At 26.8% G+C, this 17,617-nt stretch overlaps 1 pseudogene across 1 annotated transcript in view; it reads right to left on the bottom strand.

Moving 5' to 3' along the window:
• Positions 1-236: 236 nt before the first annotated feature.
• The window catches only part of LOC107171218 (neprilysin-2-like), a 28,789-nt pseudogene continuing 11,408 nt past the window's right edge, over positions 237-17,617 (bottom strand). Inside the window, exons 6-10 of the transcript XR_016189859.1 lie at positions 12,683-12,985; positions 11,440-11,539; positions 10,473-10,659; positions 8,612-8,862; positions 237-709 (exon numbers count right to left, since the gene is read on the bottom strand). The product of XR_016189859.1 is annotated as a neprilysin-2-like (transcript). The remainder of the gene's footprint in view (positions 710-8,611; positions 8,863-10,472; positions 10,660-11,439; positions 11,540-12,682; positions 12,986-17,617) is intronic.

Raw genomic sequence — 17,617 nt, forward strand, 5'->3', positions numbered from 1 at the left:
GACAAAATCCTAAATGAGTATATCGTAATTTCATAGAATTCTTTACCAAGCTGTTGTCACTTGTGAATCTAACCGAAGAATTAGAATAATTAGAGTATTACCTATTAGATCATACTGCATTGTAAAACCGATGTATATTTATTGTTCCGTTTGCAGAATCTAAAATCATATTATATTACTTGTACACCTAAGAAGTTAGGGCACATGCGCGTCGAGATTTTATATTACACATATCATTATATTATTATTATTATTATACTATCATAATTTCGCACAAATACTTATATCAAAAATAATGAAATAATGATAATAATGATTATACAACAATAACTATACTATATTTCACGTTCGAAGGATGCGGGTATCACCAAACCTGACACTTGTTGACCGGGTTCATGTTGGAGCCCAGCGGACACCGGAAGTCGTTACTGAAGTCTTCCAAGTTGGAGAACGGCCCGATGACCCGGAAACGGTCGGGCGAGTGAGAGTTAGTGTTGATTTCAGTCTTGAGTGCTTCCGGACGGTATTTCGAACACCACACGTTGGCGGCGCTCACCCAGAACATCTGCTGCGGCGTGTAGTTCTGGAGTGGGCCGGGCAGCCGTGGTTCTTCGCCATGTCGTCTGGTCCACACTTTATACGCGTTGTACGCTTGCTTCAAGCCACCGTTGTCCGCGATGTTCTCTCCCTGTGTGTTGATGCCGTTCAACTGCGGAACATAAGTCGTTGGGTTAGGTCATAGGATGTGGGTAGGTACATGGGAAGTGGAGGATTTATAAAGGTTAGGTTAGGCTAGGTTAGGCTGAAGTGAAGGGAAAGGCAACAATTACTTATTATTATAGGCTGAATGCCAATTTTTTGACAGTGTAGGGCTGTCTTATTTTTCGGTTGTAACCTGTTATTTTGTGTGAAGTATTTTGTTGAAATAAACAATGTGGGGGAGCTGGCGAATCGCCTCAAGGTATTTCCGGCCCCCCACGATTTTCCCGTAAAAAAAAGGTTAGGTTAGGTTAGGCAGAAGTATTCACTGTTCCACGAATGGGATTTTTTTTTTAAATTACTTCTATGAATTACTTATTATAAAATATCACAGTTATCTGATCAGAAGTGCCAATTCAGATTTAATCATTTCGCGACTTCTTTATGTGTTTACAATGCGTTTTTGTGACTCGTAAATTTAAAAAAATACGGACACAATATGGCGCAGGGGTGGATTCAGTGAAATGGTTAGATAGGGGAGGGGTCAAAGTCATAATTTTCAGAAAACTTTCGATACTTACTGTAAAAGTGTAACACGCAGGTACAGGAATACCTATATACTTAATTATATGATTTTATTATTTTAATAATCTAATGCAATTATCATAGATGGGTATTATGATGAGCATTTAGCTGCTGGTAATTCATTTAATAATTTTTATCTAAGTAAATAATATGTAAATATCAAATATATTTAACATGTAAAATATTACCTATTTATAATAAACATAATATACATATATACCTATTTTTATATTAAGAGGACGCTACACACCCATTTTATATGTAATAAAACACGTTCACGCTCTCTGCGTACAGATCCGTTTGTATTAATCGTAGAATCAAAATTAATACAGATTATGAAAGAATGAAATATGTACTAGGTCCGAGCGTTGAGTTTTTGTTTTTAAAATTTTTTTAAAGTTTTTTTTTTTTTAATGTTAAAATGTTAAAATGTAGTTTTTTAACCACATATTTTTAGACGATAATAATATAGGTATCAAAAAAAACTCCACGCTCGGACCTAGTTAAAATTCTCATGTTTCAGATGGTGAAATAAAATTTTGTTTAAATTATTTATTATTCAAATTGTAGCTATAGAGCGTAAAGTAGTTTGAAACAAAAGATACCGAAAACTTGCTAGTATCGCCCGTGGTGTGTGCTGCTACATAAATACAGCGGATATTATATTAATTATTGATATTAATTATTATAATGCACGACGTTCGAAGATAACCTGCCGTCACAATTCTGTGAATTTGGCAATGCAGGCGTATAATTTGATATACGCCATGCCTTATTTTATTTTACCCAGAAATATTATTATAAATATTACTATTTGCCGATCGCCGACTATACTATTATTTATAGTTATAAACGCTTTATTTATAACGTTATATTATAGGTAGCTTCATCAGTATCAAAAATGAGGTGTATTACTACCTATTAGTTCGTGTTTAGTCTCTATTTTGGAATAATCCAATTCAGACGTAAAGAATAATTGTTTTAGGTAATTTTGTGTTCGGTACATACGATATACCATTCGCTCTATATTATTATTGAACAAAATTATTTTTTCCCATTTAATTTATAATGAAAATATCAAAAAAGGCTCGTGGTTACACAAGTGCGCAATATGTCCGTAAACCGAAAACAATTTCTGCTAGAATGAAAGAAATTCGTTCAAAAAAAAGTAAGTTTATCATAATTATCATATTATTTAATTGATTTAAATGTCGAATACGTAGATTGGTACCTATAGGCAATAATATTGTTATTTATTTATTTATTGTGTAATTCGCATAATACCTACACTACAGTGTCAGGTCAATAAACGTAGAACACGAACATTCAGAAGAGGCAGCTGAAATAAGAATTACAAATAATACCAATATAATATCTCCAAATGATAGTACAATGTAAGTATAATAATAAAATAAATTGAAAATGTTAAATTACTATGAATAGCTCAAAATGGGTCAAAATATTTTCGTATAAAAAATGATAAAATAATCATTTGGTGAAAATTTCAAGTACCTAATAAATAAAATGGTATCCCGTCATTTCGTCGCGGTAATTTTGTCGCACGTCAATTCGTCGCGGTCAATTGGTCGCAAGACAATTGGACGCATACGACATTTCGTCGCGTGTAATTTCGACGCATGCTACATTTGGTCGCGCGTCATTTTATCGCATATATTTATATAGGTATATAGCTAGTATTATATAAAATAGATTATCTTGTCTTTTTGGGTAGGAACATTTAATAATATAATATAAATAATAATTCTATAGTATCTTTACAATTTAGTGGTAGTGGTGTAGTACCTTCTTTATCATTTATTTTTATTTCAGTAGGTAATTCATTATTTGGTTTTTACGTGAGTCTTTATCGAATATTCGAATTATTACAGTGTACCTACTCATCAGTCATCACGAGTCTCTACTCTCTAATCTCTATCGATTATAGCGTTATACAGTACCGTATTATGTCTACGTATATATACGTCTTGCTATAACAATTAATTATTATTATATATTTTATAAAATATAAAAATTATGACTTTACAATTTATAAAAAGTCAACGAGGGCATGATCTTTTAATTCATGACAAAAAAATATAATGATTCATCTATTAGATTAATGCAGATATGTAAAAATGTTAATAATAATCCAATATGTGAGGTTTTGAAAGGTATTGCTCATGATTTTAATTTTTATAAATAGTTATATTTTTTTTATTTTTGTGTTTTTTAAAAATATTTTATTTAGATTATCATAATTTTATTTTTTTATTGAACATTATTTTAAGATTTATACATTAGTATGACAAATATATATAACAATAAGCTAAAATGACTGATATGTAAAATTATTATTATTATTTAGAATATACCTATATAAATATATGCGATAAAATTACGCGCGACCAAATGTAGCATGCGTCGATATTACACGCGACGAAATGTCGTATGCGTCCAATTGTCTCGTGACGAATTGACCGCGACCAATTGACGTGCGACAAAAATACCGCGACGAAATGACGTATATCCAAATAAAATATCCTAGGCTGACAAATCATCTCCGTACAGAATCGTTTTCTTCGTATAAAAATATAAAATGCTATATCATTGAATTAAAATGTTGATTTTTATCGCAGTGACATAATATATACTAAATGACGAATGACGAAATACAGTCGACACCGGCTACTTTGTAACAGGCGAGTTATCCTGTTTTTTTATTTTTTCAAAGAATAAATGTACAAAGAATTTGCCACATTATCATTAGTTAATTTTTTAGATTCTGAGTGGAACGAAGAATGTATTGATTTTACAATGATGTGTGTTTTTTTATTTTTTTTTGTGTCTGTCATCACTAGGGTTCGGGACTTCTTGCACTTAAAATTATCGAAATATGCATGCAAATATGCAGTCAAAATCGTCAAAATATGCTTTAAAATATGCAGCTAATTTTTTATTTGGTTTTAAAAAATGCATACTTGAATGCGAGACGGGTCTTTACGAAACACTTTCTTTACATTTCTGATAGGAAAGTGAATCTAGTTGGTACTTAGGGGGGTCAAAAAGTAAATATTTTCCAGTAGTTTTCAAAAGCACCGCGAAAAACAAAAGAAAAATTAAAGAAAAACGGAAATTTTACACAAAATCTGTTTTCGGAAATATCGATTTTGGTTTTTGGTGTAACTCTTAAAAATTTTGACTAAATGTTTATATTAGCATATTCTATACACCATAAAATAAAATATTTTTACTTATTTTGAGCTATTTACGGACATTTTCATTTTCTTCTTTTTTGAGTTTTTTTTTCTATAAATATCAATAAAATTTTATCTGTTGGTTAAAAAAGCTTAAAAATTTAATAGAAAGCTCCTAGTATATTGTTTTAAAGGTAGAAGAGAAAAATTAAAAATCCCTAGTCACAATTTTTTTTTATAAGCATTTAAAGTTCAAATATTGACAAAATACGTAAAAATGACGAAAATTTGCAAATTATTTTAAGTTAGAAATTCATAAAAAATTGTCTTTTTAATAAATTCTGAGAATTTAAAATGTAATACAAGATTCCTTATAAGTTTTTCCACCTTTATTAAAAAAAAAAATTTCTAGAAGAAATTCAAATTAAATTTTTATGAGCGTTTGAAATTCATATTTTTACAACAATTGATGTTGGCTCGATTTCTCATGTAACGATTTTCTTATTTTGTTGTAATTAAAAAACGAATAACTGTAGATGCTTGAAAATTTTACTGAATGTTTATATTAGCATTTTCTATACGCCATGCAATTCTCAAAATAATTTGACTCTTTTTGAGCTGCTTACGGACATTGTCAGTTTTGAATATTTTTAGTTTATTTTCTCTATAAATACCAATAAAAATGTATTTGTTGGGCGAAAAAACTTGAAAATTTAATTATATAATGTAATATAATGTAATACATACAAATAATTGGATTAATATTGAAAAAATTCATTATGACTCAACATTTTGGAATTCTCATATGGCTGATAAATTAAAAATGTAATTGATTTCTCTATATATAATATATATAACATACCTTATTAATTACCTAACTCCTTTAGATAATTAATTTCAATATAAATATTATTACTAGAGCAAGGACTTTCGTGCACTAAAAAATCATCAAATATGCATTTAAAAATATGCACTTATGCATCAAAAAATTAAAAATATGCGGTTAAATATGCCCTTAAAAAAATTAATTTTATTATTATTCTATATAAGTTTTAACTAGATTTATATTATTATTTATTAAATTGATTTGGAATCTGTTTTGAATGATTGATGAATGATTTGATGAATGTTCTTTTTAATTATTATTCTGAATTCCGATAGTTTTGATTTTTGATTTGTAACCAATTGTTGCACATTATTTGTTTTATTGTTTTCTAAACGTGCTGCACTTCTGATGTGTTTGTCAGTTTTTAGATGTTGTATGATACTAAAAGGTTTTTCACTTGCTACTTTCACGTTACAGATTTTACAAAATAAAATAAGATTATCCGTTGAAAATACAGATTCACCAAACTCGATTACAAAATTACGCAAACGATAAGCTTTTGTCGATTTTTCTTTTGGCATATTGATAGAGTGACAAAAATTACACACGAACGTTATATGAAAATTAAACACGAAACTTTAATACACACGCGGTGAATGTTCTAGAACTATTGCGAATCTAATCTACCCACTGACTGTAGACACTTGATACTATCGTGTTTATACCACGTACCTACTATTCGTAAAATACAAAAATAGACATAATAAATACCTACTGACCATTATTATTATTTCAAGATAACGTTTATCTTTATGAATTATGAGTGTATAACAATTGTTAACCTTAGTTCATGAAAAATATTCACCAAAGCGCTTGATTTTCGACAAACCATCAAAATATGCACTAAAAGCTTAAAATATGCTCTTATAATCAAAAATATGCCCCTTAATCCAAAAAATGTCCAAATATGCAAAAATATGCACTAAAAACTTTGAGTATTTCATCATAAACGTTATGAAATGTATTTTTTATTTAACAAGCATACAATAAAGTTAACCAGAAAAAATATGCAAATGCATGAAAGTCCTTGCTCTAATTATTACAATATTATAATTTTTTTTTTTATAACTTTAGGTTTTATATGGAATGTATGCTGCCAGAAATTGTGCAACCACTTTATCCTAAGAGAATGTTAAAATCTGATATAAGAGAACCAGAAAGAATATCTAATAACATATTAGCCTATATGAATAAAAAGAAAAAATAGTTTAAATTTATCATTTGTTAACATTGTTATATGTAAATTAGGTAGTATTTACTATATTATTCTGTATTTTTTATCAACTCGAGTATTTGATTTTAGACGTCGTTTTAACTTTTAATTAAACTGTGACTTGTTAAATAACGTTACTGAAAAAAATCTACGGTCAAGACCGTACGTCGTAAGTACCTATTAGATTTTAATTTTTATAAAAAATGAATGGTCTACGAATATCTAGCTAACTTTTTTTAAACTAGGTAACTATACAAATATGTAGATAAGCACCTAAGTAAACTTCAGTCCTCCCAAACGATTTGCGCCAGAATGTAATATGCTATAATACTATAATCTACATATTGCTATATATATTTAGGTAAGCAGTGATTTACATTACAATCGTCAGTTCATGTATAATTACACGTGGATATTTGAAATATTACGACTGCATTTACGTGTATTAATTTGCTATAATTGGGTTGCAAACGAAATAAGTATTATTTATTGGTATTAGGAATAGCTATTGCTGTATTTGTATTGAGGGGCCAAAAATAAAAAAATTTCAATATTTTCACTAAATTTATCAAAATATCGAAAATTATTAATCACTGTAATTATAAAATTATAAAATGTTCAGTTATTATAACTAAGACAATTACACAATTTAATTTTAAAAATTTAAAACAAAGATTCTTATAAATAGTTCATACAGTAACCAAAAAATTTGAAAAATATACAAACATAGTTATTTTTTACAGACATTTTAAATTCAAATTTGGACAAAATTTAATATTAATGTTCTTTTAGGTAGGTATCTACGGTAGAAACTAGATTTTCTAGCCTACATAATATTGTTATATACAAATAGGTATACAATTGACAATTTGCAAATATTCATGGTTTTGACGAATTTTTGTCAATATTTGAAATTCAAATGCTAATAAAAATTTCCGGTGGACATTTTTTTTGTGATAAAGATTGAAAAATTTGTAAGAAATCTTGTATTAAATTTTCAAATCTTAGATTTAAAAAGAAAATTTTCTATGAATTTCTAGCTTATAATAATTTGCGAATTTTCGTGATTTTTACGTATGTTGTCAAAATTAAAATTAAAATGCTTGTAAAAAAAAAATGTGACTATACATTTCTTGTATTTTTCAACTGGTATTGTAAAAATATTTTAGGAGCCTTGTATTAAATTTTAAAATCTTAGGTATAAAAGGAAAAATTTTTATGAATTTCTAGAATAAAATATTTTACGAATTTTCGCGATTTTTACGTATGTTGTCAAAATTAAAATTTGAACGCATGTAAAAAAAAATGTGGCTATATATTTCTTTTAGTTTTCAACTGCTATTGCAAAACTATATTATGAGCCTTGTATTAAATTCTCAAATATTAGAATTAAAAAGAAAAACTTTTATGAATTTCGATCTAAGATAATTTGAAAATTGCCGTAATTTTTACGTATTAAGTCAATATTTGAACTTCAAATGCAAATAAAAAAAATCGTGCCTATGTTTTTTTATAATTTTTTAATCACTATAAGAATAACTTATGAGGAACTTTGTATTAAATTTTCAAGTATTTTGATAAGGCCAAAAAAATTTTATCGACACTTCAAAAAAAAATGTTCAGACAAATTGAAAATTTCAGGCGTCTATAAATATCTCAAAAAAAAATCAAAATATTTTGAAAATTAAATCATGTAAAGAAAATGCCAATCTAAATAACTGATAAAATTTTCAGGTATCTACGACTTATACTTTTTGAATAATAACAAATATTTAAAATCGTTTGAGGATAAATCGTTATTAACACAATATATGTATACAAATATATTTAATAATACTTTTTAAGAATTATAATTAAAATTGATAAATATATTCAATCGATTGTTCGGTACGAACAATAATATTATTAGAATTTTGGCGATATGCCTAGTTTCATGCATAGTTATTCGAAATTCGAAAAATGCTAAATTTTAGAAGTCTCTCGACCTCTAAATACCTTGTGGAAAACTTTAAATCAAAATTAGCTATACCACACCTTGAGACCGATCTCTTCAATCGTGTAATTTCCATACTGTTTGATGATGCACGACACCTTCTCCAAGAAGCGTTTCTTCGTCTTGTTTGCCCACCAGTCGACCAGGTTACCTTTCTTGTCGTACTTTCTGCCTTGGTCGTCAAAACCATGGGTGATCTCGTGACCAATTACAAAACCAATGGCGCCGTAATTCATGTACCGAGGACGATCGCTGGAGAAGAACACACCTTGTAAGATACCGGCGGGTATCTCTAAAAATTCAGAACCATTTAGAAATTTAAAGTGATTCTTAACCGATTGTCCGTGGCCCCCGGGGGGTCTTCTACACTCATGATATGAGCTTAATTATTCTTACTATTATTTATTTTTATTGAATTATTATAGGTATTTTTGGTTTGATTTTAATGGAAAAAAGAAACTTTTATCTCATAAATTCGGGGATCCGTGACTTCAAACTTCATATGGGTTCGTGTACCACAAAAGGTTAAGAACCACTAGATCATATTAATAAATAAAAGTAACTATAATATACGGCTATAATAATTCCTTTATCTGTGCACTTATATCATGTATTGTGTAGGTGAAGCAATTAAAATTTATATAATATTAATAGTAACTGCATATAGCTCGGCTTTTTGTACGTTCCAAAGATTTTTTTTAAATAATAAGTCTAATGCTGCAGGTACGTAGGTATTTAGAAAAATTATGGTAACATAATAACTCAGGCTGGACTATTTTTTTTTTTTTATTTAGGGGTAGTATCATTTGTTTGTAGTTAATTGCTCTTGTGCCAATTTTATTGTTTTAGTAAATTATAAAATTGCTAAAGAATGTATTAAGTAAAAAATTATATGAAACTTTGCTGACAAGAAATCTAGACGTAAATTATAAATTATTATAATAAATAACGATGTTATCTGTGTAAAATGTATTTGTCAGATTGTCAATGACTTTTTTTCTAATATTTATATACAGGGTCTCCCAAAGAGATCTGACATTCTGACATATGAAATAACTTTTGTTCTATTCAATATTTTTTAAAAATGTCTTTTAAATATAATCCATAGACACTTGCGCTACATTTTTTATTTTTTAAAACTGAAGATAAAAAACTTAAAAATTGATAACATTTTTTTTCGAAATATTCAATATAGCCAATTTGTAAATCTGATTTTTAGAAAAATGTATATGGTAAAAACACTTATTTAAGTCAAATGGCTGATTTTTACAATTTTTTTAAATATCAATATTTTCGTTAAGTAAATTACGATCTGTTTTATGTTGGAAACATTTTAATTTCAAATAATATAAAGTTTTTTAAAAATATTTAAATTTTTAAATAGGTTTAATTTTATTGCATTTATTTTAATAATATGTGATGTATAAACTATAAATTACTATAATTAACTATAATTTACTTAACGAAAATATTGATATTTAAAAAAATCAGCCATTTGACTTAAATAAGTGTTTTTACCATATAAATTTTTCTAAAAATCAGATTTACTAAATGATTATATTTGAATATTTTGAAAAAAATTTTTATCAATTTTTCGTTTTTTATTTTCAGTATTAAAAAATAAAAAATAAAAAATGTATTCTAAAAATGTAGCGCAAGTGTCTATGAATTATATTTAAAAGAAATTTTTTTTAAATATTGATTAGAACAAAAGTTAATTCATTTGTCAGATCTCTGTGGGACACCCTGTATTCCTTGCAAATATTGACGTTTAACTTAACATGGACTATGGAGTATCAAAACCTTAAACACGTCTCTGGTCTTATGTCTGGGGATTCATGTATTATAGATGTGTATATAGTTAATAAGTAACTATTATAATAAAATTGCAATATTACTTACGGATACTGTTTTCATCATAACTGTAAAACGCATTTATAATTGCCGTTTTGCTGTGATGAATCCAATCCGATTTGTTTACAGGTTGCCTTAATAACGAAAAACTGTAGTGAGTGACGAATTTAGTAAAGTTCATTATCGATGTAAAATAGTCTTTGTCGTTGACTTCAAGCTATGAAAAATATTCAACGTTTAATTATTGACCAAATTCTCATCAAGTTATGACCAAAAACAAGTTTTAAAAGGTTATAATCATGTATCAAATGATTATTATACCCAACGCGTTTTACTTAAATTAGGTCCTAAACAAGTTGTAACAGAAAGAGCCGACAGAAATAACTTTTTTTCTCATCAGTATTGCAAATGTTTTCTTATTTCTTAATTTTTGAGCTAAACGTTTAATATAACATTTTATATTAATTCTATTCTTAATATTGAAAATAAATTTAAATCCTAATTATTTTTTTTTCAAAATAGTAAATTTTTAGAAAGCTTTTAATTATTGAAATGTTAATGTATGTCATGTGGTTTGATTTTTTAAAATATTAAATTTGTATTGAATTAAGACTCATTGATTTTAAATGTAATTAATCTTTTAAAAATCTAAAATGTTTACTCTCTTTTTGAATATAAGTGTTTTTTACGATTCGATTAATTTAAAATATCAAAAGTAATGAGATTTCCAAAAAAAAAAAAAAAAAAAAAATGGAAAAATTAAAACACATAATTAAAATAAACATTTTTACAAAAAAAATCTAAAATTTACAGTAAGCTAATTTGAATTTATACCAAAAAAATGTGTTTCGTATTAAAAATGTTTTAATTTCAGTATTAAAAAATTAAATAAATATATATTTTATGTGTAGTGGAAGCGAATGTAAATAATTAAAAATAATAAATACTGATTAGAAAAAATGTTATTCTGATTTTCATGTATTTCTGTTGTACGATATATTATATTTTAATCAATCACATTTTCATAAAACGCATTTAACTTGTTGTCATCCAATAATTCGTCGGGATATGCAATGTGACTGGTCATCGAATTCGCCTTGTCTATCGCGTGTTTCCTGTAATAGACAGACTTGGGTAAAATACATTTTAAAAGTATTTCAAATACATATTCCGAATACTTTTAAAAAAAGTATTCAGAATATGTATTCGAATACTTTGTGATAATAATATTCCTAAGTATTTGGAATACTTTTTGTAAAGTATTCCAAATATTTTTCGAATACTTTTTTTCAGTAGATTTAGATTTCAATAGCAAAAATATTATTTTTTCAACTTTATACTTTTAAACCGTTTATTTCAACAACATATTTATTATTTTATAAACTGAAAAAAAAAAATAATCAACATTATAGTATTATAGTAACATAACAATTAATTACACAACATTACAACTGTTATATTATTATAAAATAATAATAATATACATATACATATTTCTACCAAATATTTTGTATAGAAATAATATACAAAAGCAATTTCTATGACGGAAAATTAATGAAATTGTTTTTAAAATTTGATTAGAAAAAATGTATTCCGAATACTGTGGAATACTTTCAAAAAAAAGTAGGTACTTAAAAAGTATTCGGAATACTACCCAAGTCTGGTAATAGAAAAATCTAAAATAATTATGACATCACAATTGTTTCTACTGTTGAAAGGGATAATATGTTATAAATTTAGAACGTGGATTTTTAAAAAGTATCAAAATATGAAGTCAAAATTGTGTAAATATGCAAGACAAAACAGCCTTAAATTGGGAAAATTGGGTAATAAGACAAATAAATGCACAATGTTTTATTGGTAATAAAAATAATAAATTCATAATTTAATAAGGCATTGAAATAATTTAAAACAAATTAAACAAAACTTATTAAGTTCCTAATTAATGAATTTACTTTTGTTTCAAATACTATTTTGTGCCAACAAATGTTCTTTCGAATTTTCTACTTGACGAAATATTTTTTGTTTTAATTTTCACTTCAATATGTAATAAATTATAAAAAATATTAAACAATGAAAAATACGCAATCATCATTAAATGTGTAGTTATATATAAAGAAAAATTGCCATAAGCTTTAGACTATTATGATTCGTAAAGATGGCTGAAGAAAATCCAAAAATGGGAAAAGGAAAAAATATACAATTACTTAAAAATCTATACTATATACTAATATATGAACCGGAAAGTGAACTTTCACCTTGTTTTGTCATCCATCCAATCGTTTGTTGACAATATTTTGAACATTTCCTCCCGGATACCGTTCACCATTTCTAAAGCTTCCTTTTTGGCTTTTTCGTCGAAAAAATGTCTAACGTACAACGACCCAATGGCCAATGAAAATCTTTCAGAACTGATACCCACACATTCCTTCCATCTGGGCTCTCGTTCAGTCTTGCCGCTTTGCTCAGAGTGAAACTCCAACTCTCTTTTTCTTAATTCTTCAGTCAAAAAACCAACGCACTGCGTGACCAATCTCCAAATTAAGTAATTTGCTATGATTCTGACGACATAATTATCAAATTAGAGAGGGTGTCCCATAGGCGTATATCATAACTTTTTGTTTAATATGAAATCACGAAAATTTTATAAAAAATTAATTTAAACGTTGAAGCAGATTGGTTGTTTGTTACTGCTTTTAATAAATTTGAAATCGAATGAGGATATTAATAGTCGGGAGAAAATTATACATTATTATTTGTATTGTTTAAGGTACAAATATTGATTTATATTTAATACTTTTTTCTGCTGTTACTTTTTGTGTAGTTCTATCTATAATGTTATGTAGTTAATCTAAATTTTGTTAGTGATTCAGAACATGTTGAATGTTATAATAATATTATGTTACAGCAATGTTTACATTGCCCCGTAAATTTAGTCTTGCCCAGGTGATCAAAATAAGTAATAAAAATTAAAACAAACATTTGGTTGTTAACCACCGTCATTATTATGGTTAATACAGGTTCACTGTTCAGTAATTCAGAAAACATTTTTTTTTCAGTTATTTTTAATTTCCTAAAAAAAATACTAACAACATTTTTACCCGTACTGCAAATAATATAATATGTTAATTGTATTATATTGTATAAAAATAAATTATTATATTCTGGATATTTTAAAACAATTATAAAATAATTTTAAATAATTTACTTATATTCCTAATATTAACTAATGATTACACATTCAGCATGAAAAATAAGTAAAATATGTGTGGTAATATATTTTGTTTATATACTTAGTGTAAGAAAGTAGACAGTTTGTAATTATAATTGCCATTATATAGTCAATATTGTAGGTACTAACAAATAGCCAAATAGGTACAAATAAATAAGTAACAATACAATTCTAAATAATTTAAAAATATGTAATAACCAGGATCAGGATTTTATAGAATTTTCACATTCCTAATAAAATTCTTAAGAAATAGTATATTAAGCTTTAAATTTATTTCACGAGTAATAGAAATGAAATAAAAATTTAATTTTGTAAATACGTTTAACCCTCTACGTATCTGTGACACCTACTGACCTATTGGCTATAAAATACTACTTAAACCAATATAAGCCTATGGTATACAACTCTGTGGGTCAGCAAAACCTTACCTATATCGATAAAATAATAATATATCTACCAATCAAAAACAATAAATCACTAAAGTAGGTACTATATTACGTCTCTAATCACACTCCATTATGATCTCTCTTTACCCTTTTTGCAGATGTGGTCGATGTGGATGTGGATAAAAGTTGAAACACATTACAAAATATTTCATAATCACTTTTTAAACCTCAGAAACTCACTCGTGCACGATATATCTTCCTTATCCATCCCTGGAAATCCTCCCAAACGGCTCAAGCGTAATATTGGCGTAGAAATCTCCTGATAAGCTAACAAATAGGTCTTCGCCTGATTGCGGTCTAAAGTATCTATTTTACGATTTCACCTATCCCGATTGCGGTTCGTACATAGTACTCATAGTAGGCAAGAAAAACTATTTTCAGTGGTTTTCAAAACTATATGGATATTTAAATTGTGTCTGATACGTATTTTGATATAAATATAATATTCAAACATTTTGTGATTATTTAGAAGATTGTTATAGGTATATGATTCATTATCATTGATAATGATTATTATTTTTCACCTGAAATATGGGCTACTTCTAATTTCAGTATGTTCTTCACAAGTACAACGAATGCGTGTGAAAGTTTTCATTTGAAATTAAATTCGTTATTTTAATACTCAGCATCTAAGAATATTTCAATTTTTGGAAATTTTTAAAGAATGCCAAACAGATGCACAAATAAAAATGAAATTGTAGCGCGGTCGTACGCTCAACTGCGAAAACGCTATAATACTTAGTGTACGTATGGGTTGGTGTTGCTAGCTCCTGAATGGGTAACCACTCAGGTTTTTAGTAACGAACCCTAGCCACACATAGATTATGTGTTTGAAACACAACTGTTACCCACTACAAAAATATAATAGCCTTAAATGCTGGGCTTCTAATCAATAATAATAATAAAAAAAAAATTGTATCGATCGTTTGTACCTAGCTAATCTTAGGAAAACAAGCAAAAAAATGATTAAAAATCAAATTACACGAAATCAAATTCAACAATTAAAAAACATGGAAATATCTAATTTTGATTTTGTAAAAAATAATAAATTATAAAAATCTACCTTCAACATTACGATTTAACACTACAATTATTTTATTATTTATTAACATATTAATTTGATTTTGGTCCTTTCTTTGTTGTAAATATTTAATTGACTATTTGATCATTTATAATATGTAAATATTATTTTTAATGCGTTTTCACGAAATTACATGTTTATGGAATTTAATATTATTAATTTTATGCTAATTTGCAAACCAATGTGTATTGTGTCGGAACGCAATCGGGATACGTACTTATGTACTTATATTTGGGTTAAAATACGTGTAATATATGACATCCGAATCCGGGTTACAATCATGTATCTACGAACAAATAATTTATGACCTTTCAAACCTCGATGTATCCATGACACTCCATTCATGCCACATCTGATGTTATAAGTCCATATATAGTAATGTTCATCGTGTATGAGTGTTACCACTGGATAGATACTCTTCTCAAGTCTCATGCCTTGTTTACATAAATTTTATTTTCTCTTCTCCTCTTTTTCCAAAAATGATAATAGACACATTTTTTTAAGTGTTTTCATAATATTTTAAATTTTAGTTTTAGATTCTGAACGAAGTGATGAATGTATTGATTTTACAATGATGTGTGTTTTTTTGTTTTTGTGTCTGTGTACAGCATAACTAGTCGAAATAATGCTTCGATTTCAAACTCTGGGGGTGGTTTCCGATGTAAAATTGAAGATCCTTGGTGCATTATAGAGGTCAAAAGTAAACATTTTCCAACATTTTTCAAAAAAATCGAGAAAAACAAAAAAAAAATGACAGAAAAACGAGAATTTTACGCAAAATCAGTTTTCGACCAAATCGATTTTTTTATATGGTTGTAATTCACGGCAAATTACGGCAATTTTCAAATTAACTTAGATCGAAATTCATAAAAGTTTTTCTTTTTAATTCTAAGATTTGAGAATTTAATACAAGGCTCATAATATATTTTTACAATAGCAGTTGAAGAAATAAAAGAAATATATAGTCACATTTTTTTTTTACATGCATTCAAATTTTAAATTTGACAACATACGTAAAAATCACGAAAATTCGTAAATTATTTTATCCTAGAAATTCATAAAAACTTTTCCTTTTATACCTAAGATTTGAAAATTTTATACAAGGCTCCTAAAACATTTTTACAATAGCATTTGAAAAATAAAAGAAATATATAGTCACCAATTTTTTTATAAGCATTTAAAGTTCAAATTTTGTCTAAATACGTAAAAATTACGAAAATTCGCAAATTATTATAAGCTAGAAATTCATAAAAAAATTTCTTTTTCTAATCTAAGGTTAGGTTAGGTTAATCTAAGCTTTGAAAATTTAATACAAGATTCCTTACAAATTTTTCAATCTTTATCACAAAAAAAATGTCCACCGGAAATTTTTATTAGCATTTGAATTTCAAATATTGACAAAAATCCGTCAAAACCATGAACATTTGCAAATTATTTTGTAGTTCAAAATTCATAATATCGTTTGTATTTATATCTAAGGTTATAAAATTTAACACCAAGTTTTCCATAAGTTTTGCTTCAAATAGCTATAGAGAAAATTTGAAGCGTCATTATAGGGAAAATGTTTCGAGCGTTTGAGTTTTAAATTTTTATGAAATCGCGTAATGATAACGATTTATCCTCAAACCAGGTATTCGTATATCTATGATAATATAAGGTATTATGAATTATGATAACTACACTAATTGATTAACCATGCCATATGCAAAATGCGTCTTAATTGAATAATAAAATATTTGTTTCAAAATAGAATATATGACAATATTTAAATATGATATATCCTAGACTTACAAATCATCTCCGTTCAGAATTGTTTTTCGTATACAATGATACCTATCATTGCATTCAAATTTAATCCCATCCATTACAGTAACCTACAGTACAGCAGAGCGACATCCACGAATTACCCGCTTTTTTTTTTATATTGAAATTTTTTAGATAGTTAGTTTTGCATTTTGACCGGTTTTTTTTATCAAAATGTATCATTTTAAATAAAAAATATTTTAGTAAACTTATTTATGAAGACTATTAATAAACTTTATTACCCTCTGATTTTTATGGATTTTTTTGACATTTAAGGTTATTGTCATACGAAAATTCAAAATTTAAGTTGGTAATTTCAATAATTTGTATACAATATATTAATAATAAGTAGGTAGGGACCTATAATTGGTAATAAATTTATATTTCTTGCCATATTTTATTGTTATTATTTGAAATTTAGAAATACATACTCAGAATATGATAAATTAATAGTTTATAATAATTAGAGCCCGGAATTATATTCTTTTGCAGACGCGGGTTCGAAATCTTTTCGAATCATGAAACAGGTGTAATAATGGCAAAAGTTTTTTTTTCATATTTGAGAATATTTCAAGATAAAAGAATATTTCGTATAAAAAAAGAATATTATAGGATATATCGATTAATTTGT

Source organism: Diuraphis noxia, unplaced genomic scaffold (assembly GCF_037042655.1).
Source record: "Diuraphis noxia isolate RWA-SAM2 unplaced genomic scaffold, SU_Dnox_SAM2 contig0001, whole genome shotgun sequence".
Taxonomy (NCBI): Eukaryota; Metazoa; Arthropoda; class Insecta; order Hemiptera; family Aphididae; genus Diuraphis; species Diuraphis noxia.